This window comes from Camelus bactrianus, chromosome 2 (genome assembly GCF_048773025.1).
Source record: "Camelus bactrianus isolate YW-2024 breed Bactrian camel chromosome 2, ASM4877302v1, whole genome shotgun sequence".
In the NCBI taxonomy this organism is placed as follows: domain Eukaryota; kingdom Metazoa; phylum Chordata; class Mammalia; order Artiodactyla; family Camelidae; genus Camelus; species Camelus bactrianus.
This window is the reverse complement of record NC_133540.1, coordinates 108,317,609-108,332,767: the sequence shown is the minus strand read 5'-3', so window position 1 is coordinate 108,332,767 and position 15,159 is coordinate 108,317,609. Positions and strand designations below refer to the sequence as shown.

At 40.5% G+C, this 15,159-nt stretch overlaps 1 protein-coding gene across 2 annotated transcripts in view; it reads left to right on the top strand.

Moving 5' to 3' along the window:
• Window positions 1-537: 537 nt before the first annotated feature.
• Window positions 538-15,159, top strand: part of KLHL5 (kelch like family member 5) — an 85,078-nt gene continuing 70,456 nt past the window's right edge. The window contains exon 1 of one of the 2 annotated variants that reach the window (XM_074349089.1): window positions 538-883. The gene's annotated coding sequence lies outside the window, so the exon portion shown is untranslated. The remainder of the gene's footprint in view (window positions 884-15,159) is intronic. The other variant, XM_074349105.1, reaches the window with a different exon arrangement.

The following is a 15,159-nucleotide window of genomic DNA, read 5'->3' as shown; positions in this document are numbered from 1 at the left end:
ATTCCTATCATCCCACCATTGGAAAACAATGCTTATGGCCACAAAGTTGAAGATCATAATTGCTATGGCACAATATCCACAAATCCACTACCTGGAGCACAGTAATTATCAGATAGTTGCTAGGGGAAGGGTTGCAGAGGCTGGAAAAGAGAGGCAACTCTTGCTGAGTTCCCTCAAAGCTCTAGGACAAAACAGCCCTATTCTGCAAGGAATCAAAAAACACAGGCCGTTCTCTGATCGTCTTCCAGCCCTGCAGAGGGACCTCTTCCTAAACTTCCACCCCCAGGGGCCGGGAACAACTGGAATCTTTGTCAGGTCCTCCGCGCCCCTTCCCCTCCCCCCAGGGCCCGGCCCAGCCTGACGTCCCCCTCCCCCACGAGCTCCCCTCCCCGCAGCCCGCGCCTTCCCCTCCCCTCTCCTCCCGCCCCTCCCCCGTCTCCTTTCCCTCCCCGGCCCAGGCCATCGGCGCCCCCCTCTGGAGGGGAGAGAAACCCCCAAGCGGGCAACAGAGGCCGTCTCCCGGGGCAGGCGGGCGGGCGAGGAGGGGGCGGGGCCTGGCGGGAAGGGCGGGGCGGGCAGCCGCTAGCGCCGCGCCGGGACTGACGGGCCAGCCAGTGCCCGACCCCCACCCGGCCGCCCGCCCCCTTCGGGGCTGCGCGACGAGTTTCTTCCCCCAGGCCTGGTGCAGCCTGACGGAGGGGGAGTGGCCCGCTCCGGGCCAGCCGGCGCCGGGGGTGAGGCTGCCCGGAAGGGGCTGGGGGCACCCGAGGGGCCAAGCATCCCTCTCCTCGGCCCGCCGGCCCCCACCCCCCGCCTTCCCTCCGCCTCCCGCCTGGCCGCCCCGCCCCGCCGTGACCCCCGGCCGCCTACGGAGCCCGACGCGGTAAGTGCGACTTCCTCCTCGGCGTCGGGGAGGGGGCCGCGGCGGGTAGCCGCGCGTCGCGGTCCGCTCCCCGCCCCCACGCGACCCTCCCGCCGGACCGCTGTCGCCCGAGTCCCTCTGGGGGCCCGGAGGGGTGGGCCAGGCGGGGACCTCCCCGAACCGCGCCTGGGGCTCGAACCCCGGTCCGGCCTCCCGCCACGCAGCCGAGAGCCCGGAGCGGAGTCTGGGCCGCCCTTGAGTTGTGCAAAGTTCTGGACGCGGCGTTTGTGGCCGGCCGGCCGAGATCGTGGGCTGCTGTCCAGAATCAGTGCTTCTTCCTTGTATTCTACCAATAAAGCAAACTGGAAAACATACCGGATTTTTTTTTTTCATTGTTACCCGCAGGCTATCATAATCTTAAATTTTTAAGTAATTGCCTCACCCCCGGAGTGTGGAGAATCAGAAAGGGACTTTATTCCAGTAAAACCGGCGTGTCTGGTTGAAACTTTTTCATTTAGGTATTTCATTGCATTATCTGGGATCAAAAGCTGACAAAGAAAGTTTGCTGTGTCCAAAAGAAAAGCATTTCTGCCGTCTTTATTATAGTTCCTTTTTTAAAAAAATATTTTTGAATTATTGGTACATTGACAAAATTCAAAAAGTTCAAGAGATCACAGTCTCCCCACCCGCCAGTATTACCAGTTTCTTGTGCATCTTTCTAGAGATTATGCCAATGTCCTTGCTTCTTTTTAAAAATGAAACTGCTGTGTATTAAGTGCTAGCAGTTACTGGTACCCAATAAATGGTAATTCTCATTCCTTTGAGAAACAGTTTAATAAGTCTTTTTTGGTTGTTAGACCGCTGAAGAACTCATAATGATTTTTTTTCTGGTTTTAAGCATTTCGAATTTGATTTTATTGTGAATGTGTATGTTTTATTGGCTTGTCATAAATACGTGAATACTTTTTTACACAAAGGTGACACTGATTTGGGGGGTAATAGGACGGGTAGGGAGAAATCAATATGATATTGTAAGAAAATAGGACAGTATATACAATAGATAGTTCCAAAAATGACTGGAAGCAACTTAGTGTCCACATACTACTATAGGGTAAAACAAAACTAAATGAGAAAATTGAGGCAGAGCAGGGAGAAAAAAAGACTACAAAGTCAAGGGTAAGATATTAACAAGTGTGTACTGTAAGATCCCCTACTTGAGATGAGTCATAGTTTTGGCTCTGGGCTTCTCTAGCGGGTGGGGGTGGGGGGGTTGTAAAGTAAGTTTCAGTGTATTTCTAATTCCAAGAAGAGAAAAACAAACCAGTTCTTCTGCCTAAGCAGGGCATTTTTTAGTAATGAGGCCCAAGAGGAACATTTTTCTCATGGGCCCTAATAAAAAGGGAGACTGTTGTGTTGCAGTTGACAACACCACCTTTAAAATACCCTTACAGAAAATGGTGACTTTTGGATAACAGTGTTCTTCAGTATAGAGCAATAGTAAGACTCTAAAGATAAGTTCTCTGAAGGCTTAACTTGAGCCATTTGTAAGTTTAGATTACCTAGAACCCTGTTTCCCAAACTGAGTTCTAAGGCATGAGAAATCAATAGTTTATTTCTTGAAATAAGGTTCCAAACTCAAAATAACTTTGAGATAGCTGGGTCAGACAAATTTCAAAGGTTTGTTTTTTTTTTTAAACTCAATTCCTTGGCTAATGTTCAAGTTTACTCTCTTAAGGGGGGATATATTTTGTGACCCTGTCCAAATTTATTTGACTATGAAACAAATTGAGAACCAGTGAACCCATAGAAATGGATGGATTGCCTATTCTTCAGGTGATTCTTCGTGAATATTTCTTACAGCTGAGATTTGATAAGAATTAGGGAGCAAAGAGTTTGAGGTTAGCCAATTTATTAAGAACCAAAGTGAAGATAATCTAAAGGTCAGAATTTAATAGACTGTATATCAATGGAAAAGGCTACTTTTCCCCAGATTTCTTTTATAGTTCTTCATTGTTCTGCAAATTGCCTTTTGAACCAGGTGATCTCTAAGACTTGTTCTGTGCTTCAGGGTATTCAGGGTCTTGAATTAGACTAGGTTAGGCAAGTAGAACTCCTTAAAGGATGGCTTTATTCTTGGATGTAAATATGTCATTGATTTTTTCTTTTTATCATAAATACTGTGGATACTATTAATTAACTATGAAACCCCAGAATTCTGTAGCTGTAAGAGATCTTGGAAAGCATAGTACATAGTGGAAAGGGATTTGGAGCCAGAAAATCTGGAATTGTGCCACTAATGTGCAGGGTTGTTTCCAGTAAGTTTAGGAACCTCTCTGAATCTGTTTCCTTATTTGTAAGACTAGAATGATGACAGCACACAATTTATTCAATAGAGGTTGAGTATATTGAGAGTCCATTGGTACTGGGTAGTAGAAAAACTGCTTTAAGGATGCAAATGAAATAATGTATCAAGAATCCTTTACTGTCTAGATTTTTTCCATTCCTGAGTGTAGATCACAAGAGTTTGAACGGCAAGGAATATCATCCTATCCAAATGTATTTGGTCCCTGAGTTTCAGATAGTAAGTAGTGAGAATTGAGAGAATAAAGGATTAGTCCAAAAACTTACTTGACTCTATTCAGTTCTTGTGTTTGGATTTTGAGAGTTTGGATAATGAGGGACACTTCTATAAGAAAGTATTTGATAATTGATGCAGTGCTATGCAAAATGTTACCATTCTAAAGACAAATTGAAGGCCAGAGCTATTCATTGTCTTCACTCCATTTGTGAGTGAGGGGTTTATTGAGTTTGTCAAGTAGGGTAAATAATGATGGGGATCAAAAGACCCTCACTTCTTAGTGGTTTAAAACAACAAAGGTTTGTTTCTCAGTCACATTACATGTCAGGTTAGGGTCAGCAGGAGAGCTCTGTTCCAGTAGTCATTTAGAGCCCCAGATTGTCAGTCTCCATCTCAACACCTGCTTCCATGTGTGTTAGGGCAGGGGAGAGGGTGTGATAAATTGCGCATTGGCTCTTAAAGGCTTCTACATGAAAGTAACTTCCACTGCCACTTCATTGGCCAAACAAGTCATATGACTGCAACCCAGTTTCAAGAAGGTGGGGACGTGAAATTCTACCTTGAGCCCAGAAGGCGGAAAGTGGAAATAGTCTGTGGACAATCTTAAAGACTACGACTAAGCAGACTTCATAGTCCCATATGTTAACACAAAATTCTGAATAAATCAAATCCAGATTATGTTTTTCAGTATTCTATTTAGAGAATAGAAAACAGCATTTCTTTGTGTATATTTAATCATAGAATTATGCTAATGATAATTATAAAGAACATCTTTTGTTAATTGGAACTGAAATGCTTTTGAAAACTTTCAATTAGATGAACCGTTTGGCCAAGTGGATTTCATTATTCTTTAATTATATGTCCATTCAGTAAATATTTGTTAAATACGGTGTGTATGCAGCACTACGTTAGATCCCATGAGGATAAAAAAGATGACTGGAAAATTTACACCCCAACAGAAAATAGCTATAATTGAGTTCTCACTCTTTCCCTTTCTCTTTAAAACAACATTAACAGCGTCTTTCAATATGACAAAACCTGATTATGTACACAAACACCGTTACACTTTGCCTCTAACCATCTTTTTTGGTCTTAGAGATTATTTGGTGACAACTTATAGAGAATTACTTAAACTAATTTAAGCAAAAAGAGTGTTTTGTCAGAAAAAGGATATAGCTTTATGTCAAACAAGGGCAGGAAGTGCGGCTGAGTCTCAGAGGCACCTGGCATCAATAACAGAAAACCAGGATGGGGGCTGCTTTCCCTCTCCAGGTCTATATGATTTTTGTCAGTGTCTCTCTCTGCACATATACTTCATTCCTCTTTTTCTCTGTTGACTCGTTTTCTCTATTTTGCTGTTAAATGGGTGTGTTTAACCTAAGAGTTCACATGCTAGAAGCCTTTAGCCATTACAGAAGAACTAATTTTTTTCAAAGTGCCACATCTTGATTAGTTTGTAAGTTAACCACTATCAGAATTTGGAAATAATAGAGTTGGCCTAAAGTATAACAAGTTAGGTTAATTGACAACTTTGTAATAGGGAAGGAGGCAGTTCTAATAGCCTAAGATGAAAGAAACCTGTGATGCTGGTGAAAGTTCTACTGCATAATTAACATCAGCTTGCAAATCTAGTGGGACAGGCTGATTAGAATAATCAGGATAAGAAGGTAGAACTGGAGCTGACTTGCAGCAACAATATCCCCTCCCTGAACACTGGCAAATGCCATCCCCATTGTAATCCTTTCATCCATCCCTTTTCCCTCTCCCAAGGTACAGATTACTGAGTTGTCTAACTCTTATTAAGACGCCTACTTTTGATGCTGATACATACAGGGCTCCTTGGTTTTTCCCCCTGGCCAATAATGCAGGAAGATGGAAGTACTTAATCTACTGCCTTTCTCTGCTCTTTTCTTCCCTCCAAATTGATCTGGACTCTACTCGGACACTTCACCCTTTAACATTCTATTGCCGTATTTCTCCACCAATGTAACCTATTTTTATTCTCAATAAATTTCCATTCTTTTTCTGTAAACTTTGTGCTTAGCTTCTCTAGCGAAGTTGGCATTCTTTACCTATGCAATATCGCCTTTCTTCTTGGTTGAAAAACATCCATAGCTTCACATCAGCAGATGGCTGAACGGATGGACTGTGGTGAGGTAGTACATGTTTCCTGGAAGAGGGGATCCCCAGAAAAAAAGAGTAACAACACAGGAAGTTGAGTGAAAGCTGTGAATGACTTCAGGTGGGGTTGGTCAGGAATATATATTAGGCTAAAAAAAGAGACAAAAAAAAGAAGGGACTTGGGTTCAGTTTGTAGAACATCTGGAATGTCTTTCTAAGACATTCTTACAGTCTTGTTGCTGTGCAAATGAATGGGTCTTCCTGGATTCAGATTCAGAACTACCGTAAGTGTCTTTACTCAGAAGGGTATCAGAGAGAAACCACAGGCTGCCAGCAAGGCCGCAGCACATGTGCCTCATTAGTGGTTGTGATCCTCACAGCAGGTCATGCAAGCAGGTCATGTCGCCAACTGGGAGACAGTGTGCCACGTGAAGGCTCAGGTGTGAGCACACAAAGCTCACATCAGGTAGTGACAGAGCTGATTTGACTTAAAAAAAACCTCATGTCCCACAGAAGACAGTATCTCTTATGTGACTTCATAGGCTTAACTTCCCGGGTCCCCACAAGGGATAAGCCAATTACAAGAGCCATCACACTTAGTAAAGTCAAAGCTATGGCTTCCTATGAGGTATTCACAATTCATTTACTGTTCCTCTGAGTCCAGATGCAAATTTACTAATCAGGGGGATCATTTTTACTGTAAGCATTGTTGCCTGGTAACGTAGTTGACATACCTGTTTCCATCAGGTTGCCAGGGGAATAGAGGTAAGAGAGTTAACTGAAGGTTATTGGCAAAAGGGAAAAAGATTTGACCCACACTTGTCCACAGTGTCTTCCATTGTCCTTTTCATGTGGGAAGTATTCAGCAATATTCATTTGGTTTACTTTGATGTATTGTGTTTCAACTATTTTTATGACAGGAAAAGTGTGAAACAGGAGTTGAGAGTAGGGAGGTAAGGCTGGGCAGTTCAGCTAGGACTACTAGATTGTTAAAAAGCACTGAATTCCGTACTAAAGATCTTGGCTTTTATTTATCTTGTAGATGTTCAGGGAGGAAAAAAAAAAGCTTTGAGGAAGAATGATGTGGTCAAGAATGACACTTCGGAAGGTCACTTTGGCTGTAGTGTGGAGAGTAGATTAGAGGAGATTCAGATTTGAGGCTGGTTGGTTCATTTCTACTAAGTATTTACCTTCTTTTGGGGAGGTATTTCTTGGTAAGCAGAAAGAAGGAATACTCAGTTCTGTGTTTTGCAGGAGTTTAGAACTGCTGGACAGATTCTGCATGATCCATTAGACGGGCCTGAACCAGATCGTCTTTCTAAATTTATTTGCCACTCCCCTACCCACAACTTGGAGACTGGGTGTTTGGGAGGATTACTCTGAACTGCCTCCTAAGAACATTGGATTAACACTAAGAAATAATCCTAACGTCCACTGGTCTTCCCTGATCACCATTTGACTCACTAGTATGCCGTATTTTGCTTTTTGCCAGAGTTAAATTATAGAAGTCTTTTGGTGGCTTTTTCTCTTCTTTCTTTCGTTTTTGTTTTTTTTTTTTTTTTTTTTTAAAGTCGGTTGTACAGCAAGCCAGGGAGTTTCTTTAATGGCTAACTGGTTTAACATTTGCAGTGATTAACCGTTTCTAATTACAAGAAGTTGTGAAACACAGCGCTTCACGTTTTCTCCTCTCACTGCTTACGGCACCCTTTTTACCCTTTCCTTACCCAGATTACACCATTCCATCTAATATAAAATACAGGTTATAAAATCTGATTGGTCCTACTGCAGAACCAAGTTGATCTGTCGTGGTCGGCTCATTGTGTTCAAAGAACTCAGGCAATTTTGCTTGATTCTATTTGTGTCTATAGAGTACTGATTGATTACTTTTTCCCAGCATCATAAAGCTGCAGAGAAGACAGAAACACTTACTGGATTTGGTTCAGGTCAGTAAAAGATAAAATTATGGCTATCCAGATTATTACTTTTTATGGCACAGAAGACAGCTAGGTGCACATGCCAAACCTAAAGTATGCAGCAGGAATTGAGCAGTGGTTTGCCATCATATTTATGGTATTATAGTTTTCATCCTTGGGCCACAGCAAATATATACTTAAATTCACAAAATCTGAGGAGTAGGTGGCAAGGAAATCTTTCTTTTTTACCTGTTGTCAAGTCAAAGATCTATTTTAAAAAGTAAATACTCTGTTATAATCTTGCTATGGTTTCCATAATACCCATTGTGATAACTTTTATAGATGAGTTTGGGGATAAAAAGGCCGTATAATATTAATTTAGCAGGTTTTTAAAATTTTACTTGCTCTGCTACCAGTCACTAGTACCATCTGAGGGATGAAAAGGCACTTTTGATGTTAATGTGGGTTAACACTTCATCCTGTAAGAAGTAATGACAGAAATTGGGAGGGAGCCAAGTGGGGTGAAATAAAAGTCACATGGGCACTAAACTGCAATTATGATGAACTTAACAATATTTTATTATATTGGGAGTGATGTGTTAAGTACCCTTTTTTTCTTGTGTAGTGCCTATTTGATTTTAGTTTGGTCATCTTATTGGTGAAGCGTTTAAGTCTGCTCTCCCGCTTTCTTCTGGACCTTGATAACCTAGATAACAAATCAACTGTGCTCTTAATCTGCCTCCCAAGTTGGACGATGTGGGAAATACTTCCTCAACCTTCTCACAAGGTAGTTGCGAGTTGTGAATGAGACTACTTTAAAAACAAGAAGCAATGTGGTGTACTTGAATGTGTATGGTCTTTAGAGAGACCTAGGAGACGGCTCTGCTGCTCTGCAACCCAGCAGAGGGGTCCAGACTCCTCGCCCTAACTTTCTGATGACCCCTTCTTTGACTTTGGACTTGATTCTTTGTAGCAGTAGCCTTCTTCCCTTTGGGAAGCCAAAGAGTGTGGTGTTTTGAGCTATATATGTGGCTGCTATTTTTATCTTGTCTGTTGTAATGTGAGGAACTCCTCTGGGTGGGCCTGGTGAGGAAGGAGCCGGCTGTGTGAGGAGCCAGAGCGTGGGGTCCCTGAGCGCTGTGGGCAGATCCAGGAGCAGCTGAGTGGCCTAGGATTACGGATGACCCCAGAGTGCACTGCAGGGAGGGCAGTGATGTCAGAGCACAGACGAGGACAGCACTCTTTGGATCTGAACGGGACACTGACTTGAAGGACTCTGGACAGCAGGCTGTGATGGACACTGGCCATGTTCTTAAAGGATACTTCTCACGGCAAGAGGCAGGGTGGTCAGAGCTTTTGGGGGCTTGGTTAGGTCTCCCAGAGGAGGGCTGTTGTGTTTTGCAAGTTGGATTAGGGAGAGGCCCAGGTCCAGGCTTAGAATGCTATCGATGCTGATCGGTCACCTTGGGAAGCCAGATGTCACCTGCACCACCTGACTCCCTGGAACACGGAACCGCCCTGCAGACACGCGTGGGCCTCCTGGGCTGTCCCGCTAACACCTGTCGCCGAGTCATTGCTCCCGGGGCCCAGCACGTCCTTGACCTCCAGCTGGCCAGTTCGCTCTTCACCAAGAGGGGGTGCCCACCGAAGGGGGAGCCTCCTCAAGGTGTTGATCAGGCCATTCTGAGCTTTTGCACCTGTGCAGCGGCCCTCCGTCTGTGTGGACTGCAGCTCGAGCCAGGGCCTGTGCACTGAGGCAGTGGGGTCCTTTCTTGGCGTGTAGGGGTGGGTGCTGCAGGGGCTGCCAGCCTGGGTGTGCACTTGGGGAGCTCCTGTTTGCAGTGATGGCGTTTGGAAGGGGTTAGCTCTCTGATACCCATGCCATGTCCATCCACCCCACCCCTTTTCCAGTCATGAGCACAATGGTCTTACATTGGATTTTTGTAAAAAAATAAAATAAAATGAGACTCTAACTCAAAAAAAAAAAAAATTGAATTCAGATTGAACCCTGCTGCTCACCAGAGACATGCAACCTCACTTCACATCAGTATCCTCACGTGTGAGGGGAAAGGGGAATGAACCCTGTTTGCCCGAGTGTCTGTGACAACTAAATGCCCCACTCAATATAAAGTATTACGCTTGTTATCGTCCACATTGACACAATCAGGAAATAGTAGCTGCTATTACAAATCTAGATTCTTACTCACTTGCACATGCTACTTACTTAATCCCATTTAACTGAAGAGAAAACCAGAGATTGAGGAGGAGGTGAAGCGTTTTGTCCAAATTGTACATCTGGCTGGGGAGTGGCTCAGTTATTGACTCATGTTCTTGGGACATCATCTCGATTAGTAGGCTGCCACTAACCAGTGATAATGCGGGAGAATGACAGCAGAAGCACCCCCACCAGCTACCTCTGAACTGACCCATGGCTTTAACCTGATGCACTCTATTCCCTTTATAAGTTATACTTACCCATCCCAAGAGCTAACTGATCACTGGCGGATGGGTAGGCGGTTCCACAGCAGACCCACGCGACTCTGTGCCTACCTCTTGAGTTGGGTACTTACCAAAAGTTGGTTGTGTTTGTTCACAGACCTGTTTTTAACAGTTATTCTTGTTATAGTAACTATAAAATCTTTGTAGACATGTAAATTAATGAGAGTATAAGGAAAAGAGAATTCATTCTTGGAAAATTAAGTTGACTGCTTTGGAACATCATCTCAACATAAGTGAATTGTTAACAAATTTGCTGTCAAATTTGATGAAGGCTGGATAACTGTAAAAGACGGGGGAGGGGGGCGGAATCATCAAAAGTATAAAGCAGAGCCTGTCAAAGTGCCCAAGTTCATGGTCCAGCTAACTGGTCTTTAGACTGTTAGTGGTTCTCAAGGAAATAAGGACCCCACACCAGAATGTAAATTAACTACATCACTAAGCACTCTGTTTGGTTCAGCTAACAGTTTTTTCGTGGTAAGACTTTCCCCTTGAAGGAAGCAGTGCATTAATTTACATTCTGGCACAGGCTTTTTGTCGCGTGGTGGATAGACCACTGGTCTAATGGATTCTGTATTCATATTCTTTCAGAAGTGCTTTCAAGTTTTGTCTCCATTTATAGAAATCATAAGTGGAAATCATAGATGATGGGTCATTGTGGGCATGGCTTATGCAAGAAAGAGGGCACAAACGTAGCAAGAGACCCACATCAAATATATGGCATTAACCCTATATGAAAAGATTTGTGAATGAATGTGCATTTATGTTGAAATAAAATCTTTAAGGATATGTAAATATAATTTTTATGATTACTGACTTTTTCATTTAATGGAGTAACTATAGGTTTCATCCAGCAAGAGGGCTTTTATTATCCTCAGAGTTCCAGCTTAACTGGAAATATGTCTTCGACTTCTGCAGCTGTCTTAGCATCCTCTGCACACCTTTGTGTTTTTTGATCATGTTGTACTGCAGTTTTTAAATTGAATGTCAGTTCTCGTATTGTAAGTGCTTGAAATGCCATAGTAGCCCTTTCTGTAGCCTTCATGGAGTTTCCACTCTAGGAGAGAAAGCAAGCATTAAATAATTTCAATGAAATTATTGAGCTATCTGAGCAAGTAGTTTGGGTTGCTGTGTGATCGTATAACAAGGAGACATAGTTTAAAGGTTAAAATTTGTCCCATTTTCACCTTGATCTTGTGTAAGTATGCAAAGGGTACCCAAAGAAATAAAATCCTTGTCTTAGATGGCTTTTTCCACGAGATCACACTTCAATTTTCAATGTATAGCAGAGTTCTCAATTGCTGAGCTTTCAATCTACCATATAACTTACAAAGCTAAATCTCTCACCTTGTTACAGCTGAATTCAAATTAGATACTTATTTTTAGTTTTCATTTACTGATAAAATCAGAAATATACCCCAAATATTTTTAACACAGCGAAAGATTTGACATCGTGCTAGAAATCTAATTTTGGATTTCAGAGTGTATTCTAAGCTTTTTTTCATTACGAAATAAATTTTGATGTCATGTGTTTGTAAAACATAGTGAAAAGAACGCAAAGATAACCAGTGTTAATGGCCCAGGAGTCATTTCTCTACACTTTAAATTTCTGATTTCTTAAATAAATTGATTTTTAATTGTAAGCTAAATATGGCTCTAGATCCCATTTTCCTAGCTATTTGGTTGGTAGATACATAATTAAAGCTAAATTTGTCTGAAGCTACACTCAGCCATCCTGAAACTATCCTTCTTACTTTCTTATTTATGTTACTATTACCACTCTTCTTCCAGTTGCCCAGGTTTGAAAATACTGTCATCTATTTGTCATCCTGTCCATTTGCCACAGATATTTTATCAGATCTGTCTCTGTAATATCTTTAACATCCATCCGCCTTTCAGGCCTCATTGCTTCCAAACAAGGTTACTGTCCTCTCACTTCAAAGAATTTTCTAACTGGTATTCCTACCCATAGCATCTTGCCTCACAAATCCATTCTTTACTTGCCAAATTAATTTTTTTGAGGCATACCTCTAAAATCTCAACTCAAGAACCTCATTCTCTCCCAAATAAAGGACATACTCCCTGATAATTCATCAAGGGTTTCATTCAAAACTTTCTCCTCCTATATTTTTAGATCTTTCAAATCACAGTCTGTGTCATTCATTTATTTCATTTACTCTTTGGTTTAAATCCAATAAATGAATGCCATGCACTCTACAAGTTGTTAGGGATAGAGTGGCCCTTGACCTGATGAATTTTCCTGTCTGTTTTTTCATCTGTGAGTTCTTTCTGCGTACAGTACAATTTGTTGAGTTTACATAAATAACAGGATTTTTTTTTTTAATTTCTAATACTTGCTCTTTATGATGTTGAAGAAGAGGTAAAGAATATCTGATATATTTCTGGAATTAAAGTTAAAATTAAATCTCAAAACTTTTCTGATATTTTTCTGCTATCATACATTTTTAAATGTTACCGAAATTATAGCAGTCTTCAAAATTTTTTTAAATAAGCCAAATTTTGAAAAAAGACGTAATATGACAGAGTTTTAAAAGTATCCTGGAATTACCAAACTTTAAAGGGTTCTTTGAAATTATGTGTTGTCATTTTTTTAATTGTTGAGGGAAAACTTGGGGAGGTGAAGTGCTGCTGAGTTAGTACAGTAATATTAATTCTGGGTGTGTTTTATGTGATATATATAACACATTTAAAACTATAGAGATAGATCCATTAAAATTGATTACTCATAAAACAAATACTGTTGTCTTAAAATCTCTATGTGAAGAGAGGTTTGTATAACGATTACCCACATAAACCAGTTGGCAGAATGGCTGCAACTCGAACTGTTGAGAGAAGCCATAGCTTTAAAAGCCACACTGTTGAAGTGAGCCCATCTGCAGTCTATCTTAATGACATTTCAGTGTTACTGTTGTAACACTGAATAGTATCATCTTTTAAATTCACAAACTAACATTTGAGCAGTTTTGAAGCAGAAATTGCATGTGAATTCCTTAATTACATTTTGAAAAATGTATTCATAATCGACACTTAATCTATTTTAAATAGGGTGTGAGCTTTTGTATCTCAAGTTTAAGTGAAGCAAAGTTACTTTGAAAAGGTACAGAATATAATTTGATAATCAGTTTGAAGAAAGTTTTGTGTCAGTATGAAAAGACATTTGCTGTTTAGCCAACAGATTTCAAAGTGATAAAAATTTTATGCCTTAAGAATGAAATAGAAAAAAGAAATTCTTAAAGCAACATATTGTGATTTTTCTCTTAGGTTGAAAAATACTGAAAAGGTTTTTGTTGCCAGAGGTAAATGTTTTCTAATATTCTTTTTAACATTTGGTTCTTTATTTTATAATTTAAAAAATGTACAGTATAAGTATATACCTTTTATTATTGCTCTTACAGTTGTTGGATTCATTCTTTCATTAGAGAAATATTTATTGAGCACCTGTCTTTCAGGTACTGTTTTAAGTGCTAAGGGCTAAAACAATGAACCAAGTCAGTCTCTACTGCAGCTAACTTTGTAGTGAGGATAAAGATAACAAATAAGGGAGAGAACAGCTAATATATCAGGTGGTAGTAAGTACTACAAGAAAACCCAGGAGGCTCAAGGGGATAGAAAATGATGAGGGGGTCTAGTTAATGTGGAGTAGCCCATGCAGGCCACTTTGGTAATTTAACAATGTAATAACTTTTAATATGTGTTGATCTTTCATAAATAATTACCCTAGGAAGTACTACTCATCAGAGCTGGAAGAATATTTGAGTGAAACAATATTAAATTACATGGTAGAACTTGATGGGACAGAAAAAGTGTTATTTAAATAAATGCTGAATTCCATGCCATGAAAGCATTAATGTTTAAATTTACTACATATTTTTCATAAAGTATTTGATCCAAGAATTCAATTAAGGTAGAAAATAGTTCTGTGAACCCGTTTCTAACTTTGGGGCTATAAGAAGCTACTTTACCAAAAAGATAATTTTTAATGTATTTTGTTAGAATGAAGATTTTCCTGCAAGGTACCCATGCTTAGACAGGCTTAAGCTTAGGCAAAAATTATTAAATTAGAGATCTAGCTGTAAGGGATTTTGAGCAAATTCTGTCTTTGAGGAGTATTTTCTAGTTTTGCTTGCCTAAATTCTCCCCATTTGTCAGCATTTCTCGTAATCAATTTGACATTTACAATTTTTTTAGTAATACTGATTTTTTTAAAACTTTAATTTTATTTAAATATTCTATTTTAATTGTTATTTTTGTCCTCTTTCTAAGTTCTGTTTTTTTTTTCTTTGATTATATTTACTAGAAGATAAGAGAGTATACTGGCAAATTTTTTAAGAGCTAGATCTTTATTAATTCTGTCATTTTTCTTCTTAGTTTCTCTCTAATTTTTATTATTTCATAACTCCTTTTAGAGGACTGATTTGGCTTTCAACTTGGGTAGACTGCTTAGTGTCTGTCTTTTTTTCCTTTTTAAATAATGAATGCATTTAGAAAGTTATAAATCTTACAAAGGAAATATTCCCCTTACTGTAACAATTTAAGCCATCCACTGTGCTTAGGTGCCATTCCTTTTATCAAAGCCTTCAGTTTTGTTTTGTTTTGTTTTGTTTTGTTTTTGCTTCATGGTTCTGCCTACAATCATCAATCTCATCTTCCTGCTGGAGCATTCTCATCATTCTGAGATGTTCCGTATCTTTTAAACTCAAATAAACAAATGAGCAAAACAGATGCATTGTCTTGATTCCTCAACTCTTCCAGCTGCAGGCTCATTCCACAGCCTCACTATTCGGCAGAACTTTCCTAAGGAGTTGTCTATACATGCTCTCTTACTTCTTATCTTCCATTAACTCTTCAACCCACCATAGTCTGGCTTTTGTCCCTATCCCTTAACTGAAACTGTTGCTGTCTGACTTGGCAAAATTTTTACATTGCCTACTCCAGTGGGCATTTTCCACTCGACCTCTTATTTGACACAATGATCATCCCTTTTGCTTTGAAACACCTTTATCCTTTGACTTGCCTTAAACCATGCCCTGCTGATTTTCCTCTACTTCATTAGTTGTCCCTGTCTCCTTTGGTGTGTTTATCTTTTAGAGTTCCTTGGAGCTTGGATCTGAGCTCCAGGAACATTTGCCCAACTATCTGACATCTCCACATAGATGTCTCAAAGTTAC